Here is a 26,831-nt window from a genome sequence, read left to right as displayed (position 1 = left end):
CAGAATTTTTTAAAATAACATGTATTTCCTTTTAATTGCTTGTAAATATGGTATAATAATTAGCTACTGATAGTTTATAATTACTTTATTTGTATCCTACTTCAAACACTTATAAAATTGTCAATCTCTTCTCCATTCTTCAATATACATTAATTTGCTCTATATAGTTTGTCATGATACTAAAATCAGATCGATAAAACTTGTAGAGAGTTAACTTAAATGGGATAATATCAAAAATTTTGTATTTTAGGTCTGAGATCTTCAATATAAAGTAAAATATATAAAAATATATTTTTGATATTAAAAACTTATAGTACTGGATTCTTAAGATAAGGGCTTTTGTTCTAACATCTTGGAGAATTAAAAACAAGCTACCAGAATTTAGGAGCTTTATAATTTTAAGTACTGCATACAACCTGAATTTTTTGTCTTTAATTTGCCTATAATACAATTTACAGTAAGAATTACATTCATATATATGTACACATATGAACACAAATATAACATAAGGATATTATATTAAAAGACTATAAATGACTATATCCTTATTGTTAGCAATAAGAATATGAAATCTGAAAGGCATTTAAAGTGTTTACTCTTTATTTTAACTTATTTCAACATTTTCTTTCATAAGTTTAAGCTTTCTTCTGCTATTATCTATATGATCAGACATTACTTTTCTTGTCATCTCTAAAGATTAGGTTTGCTGGCAGCACATTCTCTTATTTTGTATTCAGAATTATTTTCTTTCCTTTAAATTACTGGGAGATATTTTTAGATGGAATTTTCAACATAATTCACAAATAACGCTTTGTTTAGTAATTAAAAAATATTTTTCTAATTCTTCATAGATGAATGAGCAAATTTGAAGAAATCTGCTCTTTTTATTATCATCATAATAAAATTGTTCATTTATTTTATTTTTTCTCTTTTTATTATCATAATCAGTAACAGTTTTTCTGACTTACTGTTTATTTGCAATACTATGAAATTTCTGGATTTTAGCTTGACACTGCCAAATGTATGTGATGGACATCAGTCCTATCAGAAAAGTTCCATGACATTCATTCCACTAATAAAAAAAGTAACCCTCATTCTTGCTACTGTTTCCTTTTCTTTTTCTAGTCAGTACCATAGTTTTTACCAAGAATAGCAGTAATTTGTATTGCTTCTTGCTAACTGATTTTCTTTAGCAATCCATATACCACATATGACTTAAAGGACATATTTTTGTCTTTATTTTTTCAAAATGTAATTAATATGTATTCTGGTTTAATATAGCACTGTATCACTGTTCACCATTGTTCATCAATTTGCTCGAGCGGGCACCAGTAATGTCTCCATTTTGAGACTTGTTGTTACTGTTTTGGCATATCGAATATGCCACTGGTAGCTTGCCAGGCTCTCCAAAAGGGACGGAAGAATCTAACTTGGGTCGGCCACGTGCAAGGCAAACATCCTACCTGCTATGCTATCACTCCAGTATATATTATTAAAATATATTTTTATATATACTGGTGCCCACTTGAGCAAATCGATGAGTAACGGGATGTCAAGAGCTCAAACAAATATATTTGGCTAATTTTATTATATTCTCGTCATTCTGAATCTGTAGCTATTTTTCTTCTACAAGTTTAGGCAGTTTTTAATCCATTTTTTTTTTATTTTGAGAGAAAGAGTGAGGGAGAGAGTAAAGAGAGAGAGGATGTATAAGATATCTTTAGGAAATATGAAGACAGGGACAGAGAAAGAGACTGAGAGACTGAAAATGATGGCAAGACAGGAGCACGATATTTACTATTTTATCTCCATACTGTCTTTTCTCATCCTATCGTCCAATGATCCACATCTTGATACTACCAAGATTACTATTACTGCAACAATTTTATTATGTGGTGATAAGGGCAATCTCTCTTCTCTCTGTTGTTCAGATTGGGCACATCTGTATAAATCCTTAACATCTTAAATTCTGTACTTTGTCATGTCTGCTTTATAGTCCATTCAGTAGTGAATACTATATCATGAAACTCTGAATCCTATTTAATTTTCTCTTTCAGCAGATATCCTGTCTGTTGAAGAGTGACAAGGCTGTCCTAGACGTGTGTCAATTCAGTGTTCCAGGAATCTCCCCTATCCCACCCCTGTGAAAGTAGTGAGAGCTCATTTTAACTTTGTGGGGTTAAGAGTTCAGACTGTCATTTCCGAGTCAAATTATGTATTCTTACACATGATTCTGGTCAAGTTGTAACCTTAACGCCCCACAAATCAATACCACACAGAAAAGAAGGCAAGGAGTTACTCACGCACAACTTGATACAGGCAGAATTTCAACATCTAAGATTCGCCCTCTATGGGGTCAGATTCCACTGCATCTGTCTCAATCAGAGATAGAGAAGCTTGTTTCCTTTCATTGAACAAGACATGCTGTTGCCTGCTTCCATTCAAGGTGGGAAAAGAAAGCTGAAGAGCAATTTCCAACTCAGTTGGGTTAAAACCACTAGGGCCAGCATGTGATTTTTCTATTTGAGTTTGACTGGAATATGGTGGTATTACTAAAAGGCTTCTCTTGTGAGACTGCTACATTCTAAGTCTTTGACCTAAGAGAAAGATTTATATTTTCTTTTGTTCATTTCTACTTCTTCTCGTTAACTGTTCTTGATAGAAAAAAATCCAAAATATCTGTCTAGGATCTATGTGAGAGTAAGAACATTCACAAAAGTCAGTCAACTCTTTATTAAAAAAAATAATTTGAAAAAATAAGTATACTTCATCTTTGCTGCCATATTTTTCATCTTATTGTAACATATATTGGTGCTTATCATGTACTGCATCAGACCGCCACTTTTTTGAGACACATATAACTTTCTCCCACACTCAGTTCCTCCCAGACTATCCTCACTTGCTCTGCAAACTGCTTATTTTTGTCCTCAATTAGTATTGGACAGCAATCATTTTACCATCCCTACACATTTCTTCCATTAGAGTTGCCTATCAAGTATCACAAATAATGAACCCTCATTTATGCTTTTGAATTCTCAAGCTATAAATTTCGTATTAAACCAAATACACTGTATTTGTATAAGATGGAAGAGGGAGTCATAATGATTTAACGTGCATTACTTATACCCCTCATTGATGCCAATTCTTTTGTAAACCATTTATGTTGAAGTTGAAAGTGTGCTGCAAAAATTGTTGTTGACAAGAACTTGTGAATTATATAGAAACAATGTCATTGCAGACAAAATTAAGGTTAAGTCATGCTAGTTTGGTTTTGGATGCAAATAAGTATAATGGTGCCTTTATAATTTGATTATTTTTACATAGAAATCATCTCTATTATATAGGAAAAACATTAAGTTTTACATAGGTTTTTACACAGAAAGTTTTTTACACAAAAATCATTAAGGTATTATAGAGAGTTTAATATAATTTATTAATAAAGTTTGCATACTTAGTTTCTGCTTTTTACCCAAAAAACTGAGTTCTGTGCTTAAAAATTAGTTACATAAAACAAATATAATTAGAGAACAGAATGTGTTGAATTTTATAAACGGATTTTCCTTACTTCTTTCATAGACTAGGAACATGTACTTTTAGTGAGTTACATAATGTTAATTTATAAATATTTACTCCAGTCCTCTTTTATACATTTTTTAATTGAGATAGAGAATGAAAAAGAGGAGAGAGAGGGAGAGAGAAAGAAAGGGAGAGAGAGAGGGAGAGGGAGGAAGATAGAGAGAAGAGAGTCAACTGTTAAAAAAAATGTAGGGATAACAACATAAAGTTGAGGTTTAGTATGGAAGCTTTATAAGATCTATTATCTGAGGGCAAACAGTTAGTTATTTATAAACGATAAGTAGATTAAATTATTGTGAAAACTGTGCTCTTTCTTTGGAATGGTAAGTAGACAGGGCCAGAAAATGAGAGGCAGTAACAGACCACCACAACAAAACAAGATGAAATGCATATCAAAAATTACTGTGATTCTGCTATATAATTCATTTAAGTTTATTTATGAAAAAGTGTTTATATTTCTACAGGTATTTTAGGGATCATCTGATATTGTCTGACTGGAAGTATGGACTAGACCATACCTTTCTCTTCGACTTAAAAATTGGGATATGAATTAAATAATATCAGATATCACAATTGAAAAATGCTATCTTTGGAGAACCAAAGCTGTGTTTCATATATCAAGGGAACGTTTTTCTCTTGCTTAGTAATGCACTGCTTACTCTGAATTTGTTTCAAACAAATCAAGAGTTCAAGTCTCAGAAATTATAAAATACCCAAATAGTTTTCATAGAAAATGTTAATAATCACCAATAAGAGGACTCCCTTAATCCTTTTTCACAGAAGATAAGTAGGTTTACTCTATGCAAAGAGTAATGAATCTATATTCAAAGTTTTTTTATATTCTCGGTTGTCTTGTTAAACAAAGTTATAATAAAACTGACAACTCTAATCCTCAGTGTTCTTAAGGGTGCAACAATAGAACATATTTATCAGAAATATTCTAACATTTTATACTAAACTATGAAAAGATCTAGTACTCTGTACAGGGTTACTAATATAGTAATATTGGCGAGAAGACTGAAGAAACATTTAATATTCATAAACATTTGTAATAGCAACACAAAGTGCTGGGAATCTGGACGTTGTCTCAAATTATACCCAGTTTCCTGATGTGGGTTTCAAAGCGACCTTCTCGGTCCTATCTTGCATCAAATCACCCACAGTGATCTTGTAGAAGATGTGTTCTTCTTTATAGAACTTCTCCAGCTCCATGCAGAACTTCTCAATTTCTTCTTCATCATAGTTGGATGTTGGTGCACACCTTTTCAACTCCACTGTTCTTCCTGCACTAACATATACCTCAGAGACCTGGGCCCTACGAAAACAGGACAGGAATGCTATTTGGGTATTCCAAAGAGGAATTGAACGAGCTATGCTAGGAGTATCACATTTTACTCAAGTGAAAGAAGGAATCCAGTGTTCTGACCTCTGTCAACAATTAAGGATCAGGGACGCTGTCTTCTTTGCCAAGGCATCAAAAATCAGATGGGCTGGACACGTAATGCGATATAGAGAAGACCGCAGGACTAGAGCTGTTACCCACTGGATTCCACGGGATGTCAAAAGACTGTGTGGCCTTTGATATGGTATGGTATGTTCATACTTCTTCATCAAAATTCAGAACAGGTTGAGGCTTTTCGTGTTCCTGGATTGAGCAGATCCCATTGGGCTACATTAGCACGTGACAAGGACAAATGGAGACATTACTGGCGCCTGCTCAAGCAAATCGAAGATCAACGGGATGACAAGTGATAAGTGACAAGTGGGTTTCAAAAACAGAACAAAATGAAAACAGAAAGAGACAAAAAGATTTGTCTATTACTGACAGAGTCCAGACTCTAATATGTGACTGCATAGTAACCAAGATAATTCATTAACATTGAACCTGAAGACCAAGAAAAATCCTTCACCTACTTGTGCTGACTTTGGGTTAGACTTCTCCAGATGGCAGAGGGTGAATCTCTGGATTTCTGGAAAATATGACTGATGTACCAAAAGAAGAGCAGAAAATGTACAGCAAAGTATGGTCAATTATTTCTCCAAGTTTATATCAGTCATGTAATTTTATATCATCTAGGAAAAAAAATGACAAAATGAACAGAAAGGTCAGAATATGGGAAGAAACATCGAGAAAATGTTTGCCATTAATTCATTGTTTAATTCACTTTTTATAAATATATTGAAATGTATAGATGCTATGTATTGCATTTAGGCCCATCTCTAAAAATTTTGTTATATTCACTGATTAGCTCATCCAAAGATTATAATAATTTGTAAATAATGGTACCTCATTAAAATATTTTTTAAACATTTTTAAGTTATGATAATTATTAGTGTTTATGCTGAAGACCAGAGTCTATTTAAAAACTAAATTAATTAAATTCATATCTGTCACTTTTTCTTTGTTATTTTTAACTTCCTTGTTTTTTAACTTCTTTGTTATTTTAACTTCTTTTTTATAATTATTCTTTTTTTAATTTAATTTAATTTTATATTATTTTAATATCATACCTAGTAGTATGATATTATTCATACAAGTATTACTTTCCTTTTCATTTGGTTCAAAGTAATACATTTATAGTTTAAGTATTTATTCCTAAAATTGTCTGTTCTCACAGAGCTAATAATTTTGATACAAAGAGTCATCTTAAGGGAAAACTTTTGTTTTGTTCTGTTCTTTTTGTGTTCTGTGCTCAAATAATTTTGTTTTTCTCTTCTGATCCCACATGAACCATAAAAAAAATTCTCATTTTGGTGACTCAAGCTCTTGCCCCATTGTGTTATTGAAGTTATTGCAGATGCAGTCCCTGAACTATTGAGCTCAGTCCGTGTGCCAGTCAAGAGAGGGAGTCCATTTCCCCTCACATGTTTTAGCTATTTCAGTTTCCTTTCAGAGGTGAGGGAATTTCACTGTGATATCTCGGTTAAAAAGTAAGCTTTTCCTCCTCTCGTCTCCTCTTGGGGGCAGGTTTCATTCCCCTTACCAAGAAGAGTCAATACAGTGGCTGCCTCCATCTGAACTATCCCAGAAATACCAGCTAATTGCTTTATCCCCTTTTTAATCCTTCAGTTTCCGCCTCTCAGCTTAGCACCTTGGAGACTGAAGCTATTGTGTGTTTGTGTAAAAAAAAAAAATAGTTCTTCAATTGATGTATGAAGTGGGGTACAAGAGAGATAGAAAGTCTCTTACATAATTATTTGTAGAAAGACTGGATTACTTTTGCTTGTTTCATTGATACCAACACAGGAGTTCTGATCCTAGAGACATTCATTATACAAATTGCATGCCCGGCTTCCTGGAAAAGCTATATTTTGGTCACATTATTTATTAAGGAAGCTTTCGGATAATATCTTCCATTATCTCACGGAGAGCATGTTCCCCTTATGTCTCTTTCATCTTATTTTTTCCAGTACCATGATTTAACAACTGTCAATATTTATGTTTTAGGCAAACAGTATAAGAAAATCTCTTGCCCGCACGCCTGGCTGTCCTCCCCGGGGCCCCTTGGAGGGGATGGGCTCCAGCTTCCCTCCCCACCCTGAGCAGAGCTCCTGGCCGAAGACCACCAGAACCTAGCCACAGCCATGCTCGAGGCCCCTCTCCACACGTTCGGACACACCTCACGCATAGGTACCGGCAGAGGAACCCAGGTGTGTGTAATTCCATCAATGGTCAGCACCCAGAGACTTAAAAGCAGGTTCCCAGAAGCGATATCTTATAGGCTACTTCTCCCTCTGGGAGAAACTGGCAAGCTTCTGAAAGTTTCCTGCCCACATGGGACAGCCTTGCAAGCTTCCCATGTTGTATCCTTATGCTAAAGCCAGTAACAAGCTGGATCTCATTCCCCTGACCCTGAAGAAGCCTCCAGTGCAACATAATTGGGAGGGCCAAGTCGAGAGAGACTTCTAAGATCTCAGGGAAACGACGAATGGAGAAGTTACTGAGCCCACTCGAGAAATTGACGATTAACAGGGATTTCATGATTTCATATTAATCCCATCATCAGAATGTCCTCTTAAATTAACAACAGCCCTAATTGTCTAAGAGATATTTAGGTAGCTGCATAACTCCTGGATTCTTTTCACTATACAATTATTCATATAAAGACATGGGAGCCATTTTATCATTTCTATCATTGCTGAGATCTGAGAGACTTATGTGAGAAATTACAATATTTCATTTCCTTTTCACATAATAAGCTAATGAGCCTACATACTTTGCTAATTAAGACAGTTCCAGCAAGTTGCTTGACATTGCAAATCTTTACTGATGAATGATTATCTTTATCTACACAGTTATGTACCTATCTTAGATACTTGCATATATATGAATCTCTAGTGCACTTAATATATTATTAATTTATATGCATTAATATAGAAATGATTTTAAATTTGTGGGTGATATCTTATCTCTAAATATTTTAAGATTTTTATAACATGCTTACTTTGCTTGTTGACAGAAGCAGATTTAACTATGTATTTGCTTCAGAGAAAAATTCCTACATGGTGCTACAATATATCCTCCTTGGAACTGGAGAGATAGTTCAGTGGGTAGGGTACTAGCCTTGCAAGAGGCCAAGCCAGGCTTTATCCCCAGCACCCTAGATGTTCCCCCCAAACCCTGACAGGAGTGATTCCTGAGAGCAGAGCCATAAATAAGCCCTGAGCCCTACTGGTTGGGGCCCAGAAACAAAAACAATAAAGAAAAAGAAAAAAAATTGCCCTCTACCACTTAGCATTGTCATTGTCATTGTCACCTCGTTGCTAATAGATTTGCTCGAGCGGACGCCAGTGAGACTTGCTGTTACTCTTTTTGGCATATCGAATACCCCACGGGTAGCTTGCCAGGTTCTGCCGTGCGGGCGAGATACTCTCGGTAGCTTGCCAGACTCTCCGAGAGGGGCAGAGGAATTGAACCCAGGTTAGCTGTGTGCAAGGCAAACGCCCTATCAGCTGTGCTATAGCTCTGGCCCGACCACTTAGCATTAGGTAATACAAACGGAAACAAACAAAAAAGACATAACCTATCAGCTCACAACAGTGATATTGGTACACATCAAATGACCAAATCAACTAGTGAGAGTACAGCTGAAGAGATCTTATCCTCATCTACATTTGGTGGGTACTTCAAATGTTTCCATCTTTATTTTATAAATGATATGAATATCTCTCAAAAGACTATGAATTAACCTTTCATGTGTCCCATATGTTCCATTCAATGGCATTACCCTAAAGTCTAAACCCGCTATCTCAAAGTGAGATTTGCATTCCGTTGTTTCTTACAGCACTCTTCACAGGAGTCAGCATCTGGAAAGAGCGCATACCTCCAAAAACTGATGTCTGGATACAGAGGTTTGGTTTATATACAGAATTTACTACGACTCAGCTGTAAGAAAAGAAGAATAATGCAAATTGTAGCTATGGGGATGAAACCAGAGAATATCATGCTGAGCGAAGTCAGCCTTCTGGAAAGGAGCAGATACAGAGGAATCTCTTTCATATGTGGGATATAAAGAAACAATATGGGGATAGGAAACGGTTAAAGACTACAATGCCTGAGTACTGTAGAACTAAACTCACCAAGGGTGGCTTAGGGGAAGATGATGTTTTTTGTTTTGTTTTGTTTTGTTTTTTGCTTTTTGAGTCACACCCGGTATTGCTCAGGGGTTATTCCTGGCTCTGCACTCAGGAATTACTCCTGGCGGTGCTCGGTGGACCATATGGGATGCTGGGAATTGAACTCGAGTTGGCCATGTGCAAGGCAAATGCCCTACTCACCGTGCTATCGCTCCACCCTCTGGGAGGGATGATTTTGATGTAGATGAGAAAATGGTGAAAGGAAGCAGATACTACTCCAGTGGGGGTTGTGGTACTGGAGTGGTGTATGCATGAATCCCTATCATTAACAGTAATTAAAGGATGGTGCTTCAAATTGTTTTGAAATATTTGTGTTGGAAAAATAATTTGATGAGCAGCATGACTGTTTTGGCATTTAGTGACCTGAGTTGGTTTCTGACACCACAGATGGTGCACTGAGCTCTCCAGGAGTTGTCTCTGAGCACAAAACCAGGAGTAAGGTCTGAGCATTGCAACTCTTCTCACACACATATACAATATCTTGCTCAATGAACTCATTTAACTCTTCTGAGTTCAGAGCAAAGAGCTATTGTCTTTGGATTAGTATGTTAAGATTATAGCATTGACTTTCCTTTTCCTTCTCCATGTATTTTTATAAATTGACTGAAATATTTTTTTGGGTAATGATACAGGATAGAACAACTATCTAGTTACACATCTCAATAAGCTTGTAAGTTAGGTCTAGCCTGAGTATTTGGAAAGTATTTAAAATCAGAATACCAAGCAATACTTTATTTTTACTTGAGATCCTACTTAACATTTACAAGGCAACAGTAAATGTTCTATCCTATATCTTGATTCCTATACCAAATTTCCATAGGAAAATATGAGATATCTAATTCTGGGTAGTATATCTTCTCAAATTTTAAATGAACTGTCCATAGCTAAGTACTTTGCAACATTTGTAAGACATATTCTGTAAATTTCGGTTGAATACCCACATGAATATGAGATATACAGAATAAAAGAACTGAGATAGAGACAGAGAGTCAGAGAAAGAGAGAGAGGTAGAGAGAGAGAGAGAGAGAGAGAGAGAGAGAGGAGAAACTTCATAAACCAAAACAAAATAATTATTCATCCCAAGTTGGATTCCTGGTGATTCCAGAGTGGGAATGTAAACTAAATTTTAATTTTCTAATGAGTTACTAATTTACAAGGCTCCATATCTTAGTTTAAACATTTACAATGCTATAAACCAAATAAAGTGAAATAACAACAAAAAATACAAATAATAATAAATATAAAACAAATATTACATGTGGCCCACAAAGTCTACAATATTTACTATCTGGTTGTAAAGAAAAAAGTACCAACCCACACCCAGTTTTTCACTTGCAGTGAGTGCATTAAATGAACAATTTTGGGGTAAGAGAGAGAGTACACTAGTTAAGGCACTTGCCTTACATGAAGTGGACCCAAAATTTATCTGTTGCACCACATATAGATCCCTGAACACAGGGTAAAAGTGAGTGTAGAACAAAAAGCCTGCGTAAACTGCTGAATACAACTGGACATGACTTTAAAACAGATTTGAAATATTAATGTATCTATATTACAAAATTTCATTCACCAAATGCCACATTGAAATTAATTGACATGTCAGAAGAAACATACCACCATTTTACCTATTATTTTTTTTATTCTGTGACACAAAATAAAAAATGCTTCTTCATAATTCATGCATTTTATTTGTCCCAATCCCTTATTTAATTTTAAATATTATATGATGTGATAAATTAGTATTGATAATTTGAGAAAAATATAAATTTGAAAAATAGTTTGACATTTGCCTTTATTACATAAAAAGGTGGGTTTAAAAATGAATAAAGAAAAATCCCAGAATCAGTAGCAAGAGAATTTATTTGGACCTAGTAAGAAAAAACTGAATGCATAACTTTATTTTCCTGCAGGTAATTCAACACTTTGACACATCACAGTAGGTGAAAACTTCTAAACTGAAGAGAGAGCTCTAGTCAGTGGGTTATTGAGAACGGGCTTCAAGGAACCCCTGCATTCTATCCTTAGGGCGAGAATGGAGAGAGGAAGTTAACAGTTTATTGTTTAATATTTACTGAGTTGTCGCAATCATAAGAAACCTAGGATACCTTTGAACAAACACTTTTTAATGAAAGGATTTCAAAACACTACACAAACCTCTTGGCTCTAGTTTTGGGTCCAGGGCTCCTAACAAAAAGCATGGAAACAAACAGACCAACTCAGCTTCTGTATCTTTTGTCTCACTATACCGTTCACTAAAGGTAGAAACTTATGCATAAGAATAATTGAAACATCTTTCCAATCATTTGCATTAATCAGCATCAAATTGTATTATATATACTTTTATAAATTTTGCTTTCATATGGAATTTTCAAGGTTTATGACAGAGTTTTAACATTTTTATTTGAGGCAACATTAGTTTAAAATCTTATGAGTGTATGTGGAATATAAAGTAGCAGAATGGGAGACTAACACCCAAGTGTAGTGTGATAAGAACCAGGAGGTCTGCCCCACAGCTTGGAAACTGGCCACACATGCTGGGGGAAAAGGCAGCAGAGATAGAGAAGGGAACACCAAGTAGAGAATGTTGGGAGGACCCACACAGGTTGAAAGCTGCGTACCAAAAAGTAGACTACAGACTGAACATGATGGCCACTCAATACCTCTGTTGCAAACTACAACACCAAACAGGAGAGAGAACAAAAGGGAATACCCTGCCACAGAGGCAGGGTGGAGTGGTGGGGGTTGGGGTGGGGGTGGTGGGAGGGATACTGGGAACATTGATGGGGGAGAATGGGCACTGGTGGAGGGATGTAAATCAAATGCAAACACGAAAGTTCATAAGTTTGTAACTGTACCTCACAGTGATTCACTAATAAAAAAATGAAAAATTTAAGTTTAAAAAAAAGACTACATTATCACTTCCCACTCTTGGTAGAAGACTGTGCAATGATCTAAAAAAGAAATAAATTGTCTTGTGATATCATCTACAAAAAAAAAAACTTGTGAGTCATTCTGTGTTTAAGGGGTACAATAGGATCAATTCATCATCCATCTCTATCCCTTTGGAAACCTTAGTTCTATGCTTAGAGTAAAAGTTTGTTTTCCTTGGCCATTTTTTATGTGTATATTGCTTTGCTTTGTGTATATTCTTGGTATGGATAAAATCATTCAGCTTTTATTTTATTGACTTCTGACTTCTCTCTTTTGGCATGATACTCCACAGTCCACTCATGTAGCAAAAAGGAAACTTAATCTTTTTTGAAGTGAATAGTGTACCATTGTGTATATATACTATATTCTCTCTATTCACTCACCTCTGGCTGATGACTTGGCAGTTTCCAGATCGTGATTATCATAAACCATACTTCAATAAACATAGATGTGTAAATAACAGATTTTTATGTTGTTATAAGTGCTAAAGAAATGGAATTGCTGGATCATATGGGAATATTTGCTTTTAAGTTTTGAAATGGGTCCATTCTGTTTTTATTTGTGGATGAATCAGTTTACAATCACACCAGCAATAACTGAGGACTCATTTGACTCCACATACCTTCTAGTATTTCTTGTTTATGTGTATTTTAATATAAGTTGTTATTAATGGTGTGATTTATGTCTCTTTATTTGATTTAATCTACAGAAAATAAATAATTCTGAGAGTTTTTTTAATGTATCTTGGGCATCTATTTGTCTTCGTAAAAATCTGTACAATTCTCTGATTTTAAATATGTATTTGTTTGTTTGTTTGCTTATGCTTATGGCACATCCAGTGGTACTGCTATCATGGATCACTCCTGCTGGGTTCAGGGAATTAGAGCAGGATCAAACCACCCAGGGTAGTATGCTAGGCAGATCCTTACTTGCTGTAAGGAACATTACACTAGTTCTCTGGCCCTGGGTCTCCCTATTTTTAAATAGATTTTTTTTTTCTTTTCAGTTGAATGTTTGTTTGTTTGTTTTTTTCCTTTTGGGTCACACCCAGCGATGCTCAGGGGGTTACTCCTGACTCCAACATCAGGAATTACTTCTGGTAGTGCTCGTGGGACCATATGGGATGCTGGAAATTGAACCCAGGTCGGCTGCATGCAAAGCAAATGCCCTACATGAAGTTGAATTTTTATGAGTTATTTATATAGGTGTTAGCACTTCTATCAGATTTATGGAGTAACAGTATTTTCTCTCACTTGGACATTTTCTTATTTTAGTGTTAGCATCCTCTGAAGCACTGCAGTATTTTAGTTTTGATTAATCCCATTCTAAATTTTTTTCTCGTTACTACTGGATATGAAATGAAGATACTATTGGAACTAATAATATAAAATGTTTCCAATATTTATCGAATGTATTTTATAGACTCAGGTCTAACATCTAAGATTTTAATACAATTTCAATGAAATTTTGTGCAGGGCAAAAATAGTGTTCCAATTTTTTTTTTTTTGCATGTGGTTACCCATTTTTTCAATAATTATTTGTTTAAGAAGCTTTTCTTCATTCATTTTATATTCTTGACTTCTTTGTCATAAGCTTACTATATATGTTTATCAGGGTTTATTTTCATGTTCTCTAGTCTAACTCATTGGTCTATTTCCCAGAACTACTCTTTGTTTAGTATAATAACTTTATTGTAAATTTTAAAACGTTATTATAAAGTTTGAAAATGCTGCTTTTTATCATTTTTAAGATTGCTTTGGTTATTGGGACAGTGTTGTTCACAATGCTCTAGACATTTTAGTTGGATTTGCTACATCTTCTTGGACACAACATAGTAATTTTGATAAGGAAATCGTTTAAATTATATAATTTGTAGGACAGCTAATTTAACAATATTAATATTTCTAATCATAAAGATATAATATTTCTCATTGCATTTGTTGTATTTATTATTTTTTTTTCTGCTTGCTTAAAAAATGACTTCTAGTTTCAATAGTCTCCACTATTATTTCTTTTGGGAGGCAAGGATTTGGGCTATACCTAGTAATGTTGCTTTGGAATCTCTATGGTGAGAAGTCGCTCACTTCAGTGCTTGGGATACTGTGTGATGTTAGGGATCGAACAGGGTCAGTCAGAGGCAAGTTGAACATCTGAACCCCTGGAGTATCTCTCTGGCCTATCAATAGTCAAATCTAAGCATCATTTGAAAAATAAAATTTGTAATAATTATTGTTAGTGATTTGTCTTTTTTTTGGTTTACATATAAAAAGACAGCATATTTTTATATTGAACTTAATACACTGCCACTTAATATTGAATTTCATACACTGCCACTTTACTGCATTGTTGTATTGTTTCTGGTACTTTATCCTGAATTCAGAGTTTTCTATGCATACTATTATACGATATGCAAAAATGATACTTTAACACCTTTATCCCAGTTTGAGTCATTTTTCTTTTTACCATGCTTAAATTATGTGGCTAGGACATTAATACTGTATTGATTAGTAGTGTTTTTTCAGAAACTTTTTAAATCACAGGACATAAAGATATAAAATGAAGTATATTACTCTTCTATTTATTAGACCTAGTTCTTGGTGTTAGTGCTAGATTTCAGAGTCCTTACTTGGAAAAACAACAAAAAGTACTGCTTCCCCAGAGATGAGATAAAATATATATTAAAATCAATTCTGATCAAAGCTTGACATTTCATTCTTATTTCATCAGTGCCATTTTTGTTGTTTATTAAATTTACTTCAGTTACTTTTATTTCATTCAATTTCTCTTTATACCTCCCTCCCTCCCTCCCTCCCTCCCTCTTTCCTCCCTCTCTCCCTCTCTCCCTCTCTCTCTCCCTCCCTCCCTCCCTCCCTCCCTCCCTTCCTCCCTCCCTCCCTCCCTCCCTCCCTTCCTTCCTTCCTTCCTTCCTTCCTTCCTTCCTTCCTTCCTTCCTTCCTTCCTTCCTTCCTTCCTTCCTTCCTTCCTTCCTTCCTTCCTTCCTTCCTTCCTTCCTCCACCCCTTCTTCCCTCTCTGCTACTTTCTCTCTTTCTCTTTTTTCTGTCAATTTGTGTTACACACAGAAGTGCTTAGGAATTACTCCTGACTCTGTGTCAGGGATCACTCCTCGTAGGACTGAGGACTATATATGGTGCTAGGGAATCAATTCAGTCCGGCCAAATGCAAAGCACCCCACACGCTGTATTATATCTCATGAACATTTCTTTTTCTAGTTGTTCCTTTTTCAGTCATAGCAAAATAGCCAAATATTTATATAACTGTATAATAGCTAAATTATTGCATTCTTATTTTAATTTGATTCCTTTTTTTAGTTTTGCAATGGCAAAATATTTTAATGTAAAGATGTCTTTTCTCCCTTTTCCTAATAAAATACTTAGGAAGCTAAATAATCTTCTTTGCTTAGTTCTTGAAACATATTAACTGTTCTTCAATGTATTAAACACAAAAATTGCATATATAGTATTTTTGTAATTTAAATTTCATTGTATTTTAGGGGATTTTTTTTCTAACCTGCCATTTATTGAATATAGACATTATACCTCAGTTATATATGCTGAACTTAATTTTCCAAACAACTCTATAAATACTGTTACTTAAGAGTTTAGTAAGCTTTGAAGATTAAACAACTTGCATTGGTGGCACACTAAATCTATTCTAATATCTATGCTTGTATAAAAAATAACAAAAATCCTTTACATCCACGATTATCTCTTTCCCTTTTTTTCGTCACGGTCATCTATGCTCAAGGCTTACTCCTGACTCTGCACTGTGGAATCACTTCCAGGGGTCTCCAGGGACCCTCTGTGACTCAGGGATTGAACTTTGTACAGTTGCTCTGGCCCCTTAACGCTTATTTTTATAATAATGAATAAATCATAGATTTATTAGCCTGGGATAACTGAAGTGAGTGGGTGGGCTGTTTCCAACTTTATTATATTGACCAACCCCACCCTAACACACAAAAAGGAAACCTCAGAGAAGTCTCATTCAGAGTGCCCTGACTAAATCTGGTATTATAAGGGAAGAGAACTTTATTCTCCTGAGTCTTAGCCTAGTGACCTTTTCCCCGAATTGAGTTGGACATCTATGTTTATTAAGTAGAAAATCTCGATTTGTGAATAAACTCAATCTACTCCAGCAGAGAGCAAGTAAACATTTCTCACAGTGAGTGTGACAAAAGCTGTAGCTTCAAGGGGGAAACAATTCTGTCTTCCTCAAATACTTTCAGGTTTCTTTGGGACCCATTAGATGTAACACAGTTTTCCTGATCAAATTTTTCTTCAGGGGATGCTGACAGCTGTTTGCAGTTAAAAATGAAGACTCTTGAGTTGCTTGCAGGCAATTCAGGGTGATAAGAATTTGACTATCCTCCGTGATTTTTCTTATTTTTATTTAGCTATACCATTTTCAAAAGGAAAATCATTGCCCTGGGTAACCTAAACTTAAAAAATTTGAACAACATGATTTTTACAACACTGTCATATTATAGTTTATGATCTATAAATATACCATGTATTTTTATTTGAGACTTTTTTCATATTGGGGTAAAGAATAAACATGGACTCCTTTAAGTCAATAAATAATAGAGGCACGGGACTCTTATTTATTAGAAAATTAATGATGTTACATTTTGTATATTATAATTTGGCTAATTGTGTTTATTTTTGTATGGACAGTCTTATATCATTTCATATATGATATATTTTGTGAATACCAAAATATAGAAAATTTATTTAAACTTAAAAGTCAATAATCTAGAAGAGACATGCTGGTAAACAGAGTTACAGTCAATGAAGTTAAATCAGAGTTAAATGCTATAAAATCTATCTACAAATTGGGAGAAAAGATCAAGGAGTGGCATCTTACCAAGTGTTCCATGAAAATACTTCAAGAAGGCCATTAAGTTGTAATACATAAATCACTCTAACTGTCACCGATTTGCTCAAGTAGGTACCAGTAACGTCTCCATTGTGAGACTTGTTACTGGTTTTGGTATATCTAATATGCCAAGGGTAGCTTGCCAGTCTCTGCCATGTGGGTGAGATACTCTCGGTAGCTTACCAGGCTCTTCAAGGGGGAAGGAGGAATCAACCCGGGTCAGCCGCGTGCAAGCCAAATGCCCTACCCGCTGTGCTAGTGCTCCAGCCCATTGCATAAATGACATTTTAGAATTACATTTGAGTTAGCCCTAAAATTAAGGAGGAAAGGTACAAGGGTGGTAACAACTGATGCTCATTAAAAAATGTAAGCTTTCCTTTTCTTCGTGTGAAAAAGTCCTTTTGAAGTTAGAGGAGGTTGTTTGACTTATTTGCACAAGTGGACATAATTAATATGAGTAGAGGACACTTGGTTCTAATACTGGACAGAGAAATGCAGGGGGTGAGTGAATAGTTCATGGTCCCTAGTCAAGCCACAGTGAAACCAAGAGACCCAGTTTGAGATGGACACAGAACAGCATGGTGGAATCCCAGTTTATTTGAGCTGCTAGAAAGAACAAAGAGAACACTTGTAATGCATATACCTTTAGACTTTTAAACAACTGATAATGAAGTAGCAATTCCAATGCAATCTAAATTTTTCTGACTCTGAAATATACATGACTTCTGAAGTGGTAAGAAAGTGACAAGAGCTATTAGACTACCTGCAGGGATTAAATGATAAAAGACTCTATGCTGCTTTTGGTTAACTTGGATTTTATTTATTGAGAAGGCATATTTAAATATAAATGAATTGATTTACTAGCACAAAACTGGGTTCACAATTTTAGTATCTTTGACAGTTTAGACTAGATTATTTTTTGTGCTGGTGAAGTATTGCAGATATTGAGGCTATTGAGTGCCATCTTGGAACTGAACTCATGAAATAATATTTTCAAGTACAACGTCACACATGCCAAATTTTGATAACCAAAGTTTTTTGTGAACCAAAGTTATCTGTGAATAAAATTTGTTTTGCAATCAAAAATCAAATTGCTAATATTTCATAGTGGGCAGAATCATCCTACATTTCAGCTCTCTGTTCAAAAAAATAGAGGTGGGAAATAGATGCAGATGAACAATAATTAACAATCATCATAACTTTGAAAAATAACTCATATTTTCTAACTGGATTATTCACAATGTCAGAATATTAGAAAAATGTATTATAGCTCAACACTGAAAATAGTTTAGGAAAGGACAATAAAGGTTATCTACAGATTTCTTGTAGTGGTTTGGGCATTATTTGGTAGCTAAAGAATTCCTAAATTTTAGTCTGCCTTATGATTGGTCTGGATTGTTCACTCCATATTTACGTAACAAAGATATTTTTTTAAAAATTAATTTAATTGTCTTTGAAATATAAAACAATCTAGTATATGTACCATATTTATCTAGATATTATATATGGTGTTAGCCTAAAATATATTCTGTATGACCAACAGAGAGAGTGGAACATTTTCTACTGCAGTATCTAGAGCTAGAAGTTGTTGAAATTGGTTTTGAAACAGTGGCTTTTGATATTAATTGTGATTCTCATCCATTGCCCTTATAGTTTTGATATTACCCTTCATGTAAATTCTGTTGCTCATATAACAGTGCTATTATTAGAATGTGCTCTATAATTATTCTAAATATTTAATGTTACAATTGACAAAATCAAGCCAATGGAATAAACCCAGGAACTTATATATAAGACCTGGAATTTTCAAAGTTAGTGAAATTACTATTGTAATACTTAAAATAAGGTGTGATGTTTCCTTATTTTGTTTCCCATGATTTATAGGTATTTGCTTATATGGCGTCAAAAATATGTGGTATCCTCAGAATTCACTCTCTGTCAATGGTCAGTTTAATCCTTAGCATCAACACATTAGAAACCCTCCTAGTGTATCCCTGGAAGCACTCTTAGGAAACTTAGGTGTGTTCTGGAAACACCCAAGTACAATAGCGACCTTATGCTCTGCAATATCAAATGGCCTGAGCAACAGTACATTATTGGTCTTATCACCAACCCACTGGCCCTGAGACTCCACAGGCACTGCTTGTGGACTTCCCTCTATTCTTTTAATGAAAATTCTTAAAAGAATAACAAATATGCAAGTATATTTTTATTGCCTACATATTAAAGATCTAGTCTTATGATGGATGCTGAACATTCCATTATAAATATTTAGAAACTTCCTTCTCGAAGTTGAGAGCCGGTTACTGAAAAGAACAAATAGGAGAACAAATAGGGAAGTAATGTTTAAGTAATGTTGATAAAAATAGTGTAATAAGCCCAGAATTCTATGGGAAGGAAAATAATAGAGGATTCACTACCATAGTCTGCATAGATTTACAGAATTGGAGGAGTTAAGGGCAAGTTTTTATGAAGGTAAAAACAATAATTGAGAGAAAGACACAAAAATACTGCCAGATAAACATAATAGCCTAACAAAATGTAAGTGAAAGGAATGAAAGATTTTCAAGAGAAATTGAAAGTGGAATCTTTATGCTCCTGAGTAGAATGCAAAGTGAGAAATAGCAGTAGATTAGAAGGCAGATCGGAAGGTCTTTGAAACAATAATAAATTTCTGTATGTTATTCTAAGAGAACTGGGAGACATCAAGATATTGGACTATCATAGTGGAACAATTGATCAAATTAGAGGATTATTTAAGATGCATGATGAGAAATAATTGGAGCTGACAAGACCCAAACAAGCATTTTCATTATTAAATTTCTGTAATACACAAAATATTTGCTAGTGTTTTATGAGGTTAATGGGAATCAATAGAATTATAGAAGATTCATCTTGACTCATGGCTTATTTGATGTGGGGGGTGAGAGAGCAGGAGGAATCAACCCTGTATCTCAGGCTTCCTAATTGACCCGAGAGCACAGATATACTACTAAATGACCTAGAGAACATGGCAGAAGATGCAAATATGGGAAGAAAATCATGAATGTGAGTGTTAGGGTTATATTGAAATTTCAAGCTATATCGTCATGAGATATTTAAGAGTGTAACCCATGGTATCTAGAATTATAAATGAAAAATAATTGATATGTAAATAGTATGTAATATAAATGTGAGATCACCTGGATCAAGTGTATGAAGTGATAAAATGAAAGAACTGCAGATAGAAGTTCTGAGATTTGAAGTGCATTTGAGAGAGAGGACCAGATGTGGAATCCTCTGATAGGTGGGATATAGTAAAACAGAAGCACTATAGCAAAGCCATCCCATTGTTCGTTGATTTGTTTGAACAGGCACCAGTAACATCTCCGTTCTGAGACTTCTTGTTACTGTTTTTGGCATATCTAATATGCCACGGGATGCTTGCCAGGCATACTAATTTAATGTAATTCTGTTGAACCTGAGAGTTGTTTAAGAGAACAGAACTTACCATGGGGGCAGGGATGAGGGTGTTGTCTGGTGGAGAATGTAGTGTTGATATATTTTATGTATGAAAAATGTATTATTGACAATACTGCAAATTAAAATGTATAAAATAGAATATGCAATGCAATTGATGTGCCTGTGCACATGTATGTGTGCAATTTTGTAGTCAGTTAATTGTCTGTCTGTCTGTCTGTCTGTCTTTGTGGAACATTCAAGTGTTAGAGACTGGGCAATCAAGATCATTAACAGAGGTCAGAATGATATGCAGTCCAGCAATTTAAAAGGTCTAGGTGTTTGGGGAACTTGTAAGACCAGGTTTAAACAAATATTTCTTATCAGAATGTTGAACCTACAAAGAAAGCAAAATTCTGAATCTAAGTTTCTTATTGGAAGAACATTGATGATTATTAACAGTTATAATTCTTTTGAACTTCCGAATCTGTACTATCTAGGAAGAGCTGCGGAATGACAGCCTGAAATTAAAGTGAAATAGTGTTGAGAGAATGCAAGGCTCTCTCTTATGAGCCTCAGCCACTAAGAAAGGGGAACAGTGCCAGACTGAGATTACAGTGGTATGGCACTTTTCTTGTCCCTGACCAATGTTCAATCCCTGGCACCCCTTAATGTCTCCGGAGCTTGCCAGTAGTAATTTCTGAGTTCAGAACCACAAATAAGCCCCAAATATCATCAGAGATACCCCGCCTCCCCCTAAAAGAAAAGCTAGTAAAATATATTTAAATTTTTTTAGGATTGTTTTTTGTATTTCAGTTGTACCTGGTAGTATTCAGGAATTACTCCTGGTTCCTATTTAGGGATCACTCCTAGCAATGCTCTGGGGACCACATAAAATTGACTAGGCTCACCATGTGCAATACAAATGCATTAGCTTTTGTACTATCTCTTACCTCAAAACACAGGGAAGTTATACATTGGATAAAATCACATCTGTCATCTTTCTATAAACCAGGAGAATTGTGTGAAAATTCAGAGTATTATATTTAGGGGTACTTGTCTTTTGTTCTTAAAAACATCTTTATGCTTAGAGTATTCATAGATATTATAACATATATTTCTGATGAGGATACACTAAAATGACTTTCTTCCATTCCTCTATGTCTAGTGAAAGACTGAATACATAGAATTAAATAACAGTTGCTGAATATAGTGAAAATACTCTTTTAATTCTAATGTCCCAGTAAATTATAGTTCAACAATATAAATATAAAGAAGAAACCTTATCATCAGAACTTAGTGAAAGCGGTGGATGAAAGGTAGAAAAATGTAAATATAGAGCGAAAAGCTCACTAATGATGTTTATTTTGTTACTTAGCTGCTATTAGATAGATTGGGTCATTCAAAAATAGAATTTCTGTTCAGCCTTAATAACAGTATTTGTGTTCCTTATTTTATTGCAGGCATGGTGCAAGAGTGGCAATTTCACAGTAAGCAGCTGGATTGATGCTATTCATTAGCAATTGTACAACATATCATGGAAAAATAAGTTTCAGTTTAAGTCTAATTTCATAATCTTAAATCTCTACCTAGCTCTTAACCACATATAGCATATATAATTCCAATAATATTTTCCTTTGCTAACAAAAACAAATATGTTTTAATACAATTCAAGTTTCTGACAAACTTTTTAAAAGACAGCTGTGTGAAAGCCTGTGTATTATGCATTACTGCTATAGGAAAGAACAATCCTTCTCATTAGCTACATTTCCTACTCAGCCCAGCTGGGCCATTCCAGTAATCTAGGGAGTTGAGGTGATCATGAGCCAATGATTATTCATTTGTATTAGGCGCCAGGATAACCTGCCAGTAATAGTTACCCATATTCAGCATCTGTGCATAGACACTGATAGGGGTAATTGTGATGGAAGCCAAAATGGCAAATCCCAGCATGTCCTGTGCTTGAACACAGCTATTCAAATGAAAGAACATTTTTAAATTGCCCAAACTGGCATCAATTCCCCAGTGAATTTGACCTATATAGTCATGGGGAGATTATGGCTCAAAAGTCTGGCTCAAATCTACTCCAGATGACTACCAATCATGTTAAGGGAAGTTGAATTGAAAGACTGAATCAAATTTTTGGCAAATTAGCAGTAGACAAAATTCATGCCATTATCCTAATAGTGTCAGGGAATCTTTTACAGTTACTTCGTTTGAAACTGGGAAAGTTTATCATATACAGCATATGCATATTAAAATATTATTGACCAAAACCAATTTGTTATTATATTGTTACTAATATGATAAAAAGGAAAGCTAAAGGGGGAAAATTATATTGAAACGTGTATAAAAACAGATATGTTAGGCTCTTGAATGATGCAACTATTATATGTGAAAATTATATGTGAAACGTGTATAAAAACAGATATGTTTTGCTCTTGAATGATGCAACTATTATTGTATATATTGTGTTATAGATAATTAAATATTTTCTGTCAACACTGTTTGCATCAATCTAATTTCTGTTAAATAGTTTCATCATACATTATTTTAGTGTTGCTTAATATTTTCTTAATATAAGTTTATATAATGTGATATATACCATATTTTATGATTATTTGCATATTAACATGTCTTCTGGATATCTTTAACTCTAATATCTTTGCATCCAAGTGAGTCAGAGGTCTTCAGGAGTTATTTTCTTATGCAAAATCTGGGTTGGGTGCTCATAAGATATATTTATGTTCTCTATTAAAATAAATCAGATATATAGGAAAGGAAGAAATCAAACTCTCACTATTTACAGACGACATGATACTATATCTAGAGAAGCCTAAAACCTCTACTACGAAACTCTTAGAAACAATAGACTTATACAGTAAAGTTGCAGGCTACAAAATCAATACCCAAAAATCCATGGCCTTCATATATGCAAACAATGAGGCAGAGGAAAGGGACATGAAAAGAGCAATCCCATTCACAATCGTGCCCAAGAAAATCAAGTACCTCGGAATCAGCTTAACCAAGGAAGTAAAAGACCTTTACAAAGAAAACTACAAAACGCTACTCCATGAAATCAAAGAGGACATGAGGAAATGGAAACATATACCCTGCTCGTGGATAGGAGAATTAATGTTGTCAAAATGGCAATACTCCCTAAAGCATTATACAGATTCAATGCGATCCCTATAAGTATACCCATGACATTCTTCAAAGAAATGGATCAAGCAATCCTAAAATTCATATGGAATAACAAACGTCCAAGGATAGCTAAAACAATTCTTGGGAAAAAGATGATGGGAGGCATCACCCTCCCCAACCTCAAACTTTACTACAAAGCAGTAACAATTAAAACAGCATGGTACTGGAACAAAGTCAGAGCCATAGACCAATGGAACAGGGTGGAATATCCCTACACACAACCCCAAATGTATGATCATCTAATCTTTGATAAGGGAGCAAGAGATGTGAAGTGGAGCAAGGAAAGCCTCTTTAACAAATGCTGCTGGCACAACTGGACAACCATATGCAAAAAAATGGGTTTAGACCTTGACCTGACACCATGCACAAAAGTCAGATCAAAATGGATTAAAGACGTCAACATTAGACCACAAACCATAAGGTACATTGAAGACAACGTCGGCAAAACCCTCCACGATATTGAAGATAAAGTTATCTTCAAAGGTGACACGGAACTAAGCAATCTAGTAAAAACAGAGATCAACAAATGGGACTACATTAAACTAAAAAGCTTCTGCACCTCAAAAGATACAGTGACCAGAATACAAAGACTATCCACAGAATGGGAAAAGATATTTACACAATACCCATCAGATAAGGGGTTGATATCAATGGTATATAAAGCACTGGTTGAACTCTACAAGAAGAAAACATCCAACCCTATCAAAAAATGGGGCGAAGAAATGAACAGAAACTTTACCAAGGAAGAAATACGAATGGCCAAAAGGCACATGAAAAAGTGCTCTGCATCACTAATCATCAGAGAGATGCAGATCAAAACAACCATGAGATACCACCTCAAACCACAGAGACTGGCACACATCCAAAAGAACAAAAGCAACCGCTGTTGGAGAGGATGTGGGGAGAAAGGGACCCTTCTACACTGCTGGTGGGAATGCCGACTGGTTCAGCCCTTCTGGAAAACAATTTGGACGATTCTCAAAAAATTAGATATTGAATTCCCATTTGACCCAGCAATACCACTGCTGGGAATATATCCCAGAGAGGCAAAAAAGTACAATCGAAACAACATCTGCACATGTATGTTCATCGCAGCACTGTTTACAATAGCCAGAATCTGGAAAAAACCCGAATGCCCCAGAACGGATGACTGGTTGAGGAAACTTTGGTACATCTATACAATGGAATACTATGAAGCTGTTAGAAAAAAGGAGGTCAAGAATTTTGTAGTTAAGTGGATGGGCATGAAAAGTTTCATGCTGAGTGAAATGAGTCAGAAAGAGAGAGACAGACATAGAAAGATTGCACTCATCTATGGTATATAGAATAACAGAGTGGGAGACTAACACCCAAGAACTGTAGAAATAAGTACCAGGAGGTTGACTCCATGGCTTCGAGGCTGGCCTCACGTTCCGGGGAAAGGTCAACTCAGAGAAGCGATCACCAACTACATTGTAGTCGAAGGCCATGTGGGGGAAGGGAGTTGCGGGCTGAATGAGGGCTAGAGACTGAGCACAGCGGCCACTCAACACCTTTATTGCAAACCACAACAGCTAATTAGAGAGAGAGAACAGAAGGGAATGCCCTGCCACAGTGGCAGGGTGGGGTGGGGGGAGATGGGATTGGGGAGGATGGGAGGGAGGCTGGGTTTACTGGTGGTGGAGAATGGGCACTGGTGAAGGGATGGGTTCCCGAACTTTGTATGAGGGAAGTATAAGCACAAAAGTGTATAAATCTGTAACTGTACCCTCACGGTGATTCTCTAATTAAATATAAATAAATTTAAAAAAATGAAAAAAAATCAGATATAGATAGCTTGCAAAGGAGCCCTGTTTTAAAATCTGCATTTTAAAACACAGTTTTGTATATGACCATGACACATTAACTGTGAATATCATCTTTTGATCATCAGATTTTAATTAAATTGTAACATAAAAGTTAAAGGCATCCAAAGAGACAAAGAAATAAAGATCATGAAATTATTATCATAAATTTCATGATTTTAGACATTTGAAATATAGTATATATTATTTTTGTTTTCTGTTTACAGTTTTTCTATCAAGGGTAATCATGTGTACTTAATAATTATGTCTTCTAAAAATAATTTAACTTTTTGAATTTAAAATTTGTTTGATATATATTATAAACAATAGTTTTATTTTGTTTTATTATGCTATTTCTTTTTAATAGGCAATATAAATGGTCTATTGTGTGTTGCTTATCCTAAACATATTTGTTGCTTATTTTTTCAAATTGCTTATTCTTGCTTCTAGCACAATTGATTTATTAATGTCTTCTGTGTGAACTTCAATATTATTCTCCACAAACCATGGTACAGTAAACATGGTCTCCTAAAAAGAGTTTTAGAGTATTGTGTACAAGTGGAACTGATAAATTCATAAAGGCATTTTTATAAGTTTTCACCTTTACCTAGTGCTACACACCTGAGGAATATGACTAATACAAAGTTACTACAAACCTATATCCATCATTGATGCATTTTCAAAAGTGGCATTTACTATGATGATTAAAATACCAATAGGAGTTTCTGTTGTGCAAAATCAACAAAAATAATGTTTTTATTTTATTTATCGTGAGATACATGAAAAAATCTTTCATGTTTGAGAATGAATCATGCAGTCATCAAACACCCATCCTTTCACCAGTGCATGTTTTCCACCAACAAAATTCCCAGTATCCCACCCCCCCATTCCACACTTCCCCTTGCCTGTGTGGCAGACAATTTACACAATACTCTACTTTAGTTGCCTTGGATATTTCGAGACCATTCCACCATCCCTCATACCAGCCGAAAAGATAATGCTGGACAATGTGTTTTGTATTGCTTGTTATGAATACAATATAATGTCACATGGCCGCTCTTGAAGTTGCATGCTAGGAATTCTAAAATTTTAATAATTAGGGTCTGAAGAGTTCTCTGTAGCAAGTTGCTCAGGTCCGAGATATATTTGTGTGTCTCTGGATCGTAGCAATGTGGGATCTATAGTAGACTGTGGCTGAATGTAGCGTCATCTCAGAGTTCCATCAGGGCAGGGGGAAGGAGAAGGGCCCACTCTTCCCCTGTCCCGTGAGGCCTGGCATTTGCCACCACCGCCACTCATACCTGGAGCTTGCCACTGATCTTTAG

Source organism: Sorex araneus, chromosome 5 (assembly GCF_027595985.1).
Source record: "Sorex araneus isolate mSorAra2 chromosome 5, mSorAra2.pri, whole genome shotgun sequence".
Lineage (NCBI taxonomy): Eukaryota > Metazoa > Chordata > Mammalia > Eulipotyphla > Soricidae > Sorex > Sorex araneus.
This window is presented reverse-complemented; position numbering follows the sequence as displayed.